The sequence below is a fragment of the Ochotona princeps genome, chromosome 14, assembly GCF_030435755.1.
Source record: "Ochotona princeps isolate mOchPri1 chromosome 14, mOchPri1.hap1, whole genome shotgun sequence".
NCBI lineage: Eukaryota > Metazoa > Chordata > Mammalia > Lagomorpha > Ochotonidae > Ochotona > Ochotona princeps.
Window position 1 is genome coordinate 25518918 of NC_080845.1, and position 821 is coordinate 25519738.

The 821-nt window shown below is 35.2% G+C and overlaps 1 non-coding gene across 1 annotated transcript; it reads right to left on the bottom strand.

Moving 5' to 3' along the window:
* Nucleotides 1-250: 250 nt before the first annotated feature.
* Nucleotides 251-357, bottom strand: LOC118759983 (U6 spliceosomal RNA). Its single transcript, XR_004996507.2, has one exon. It is a non-coding gene; the product is annotated as a U6 spliceosomal RNA (small nuclear RNA).
* Between the last annotated feature and the right edge of the window lie 464 nt (nt 358-821).

Below are 821 nucleotides of genomic sequence, written 5' to 3' on the forward strand. Positions count from 1 at the left end.
TACTTCAAGACAATAATAGAAACAATATTTCTTGGCTAAGATCTCAAAATCAAAATCAACAATAATAAAACCAGTTAGATGGGAGTATGTTAAATTCAGAAGCTCTTGCACAAGAAGATATATCCAAAAGAATGAGATAAATATGATTTTCTGACAATGAGTTAATATGTATTATGTCATTGACTTTAAAAACTCAACAGGATAACAACCAATTAATTTAAGAACAACCCAGTGAAGAAATGGCAATGGAAATGAATATACATTTTTCACGAATTTGCGTGTCATCCTTGCTCAGTGGCCATGCTAATCTTCTCTGTATCATTCCGATTTTAGTATATGTGCTGCCGAAGCGAGTACTGAACATACATTTTTCAAAAGAACAAATTCAAATGGCTAACAGACATATGAAAAAATTCTCAGGCTCCCTAGCCATCATGGAAATAAAAAAATGACATTGAAGTTCCACCCTACTCCAGTGAGACTGTCCTACATTCAGAATCCAACTAACATCACTTGCTGGGTAGATGCAAGGAGAAAGGTACCCTACTTTGCTGTTGGTAAGACTGTAGGCTAGTACAACCACTATGGGAGTCAGTATAGAAAATGCTAAGATATCTGAAAAGTGATTGACCATGTGACTCAGCTATCCTACTTCTGGCAATATATACAAGGGAAATAAAATTTTCATATGAGGATGTGACCTATAGTCCTATATTTATAGCAGCACAATCTATAATAGCTAAGACATGGAAACTACCTACATGCGCATTGAAAGAGGAACGGATAAACAAACCGTGCTACATCTACTCTATGGAATACTA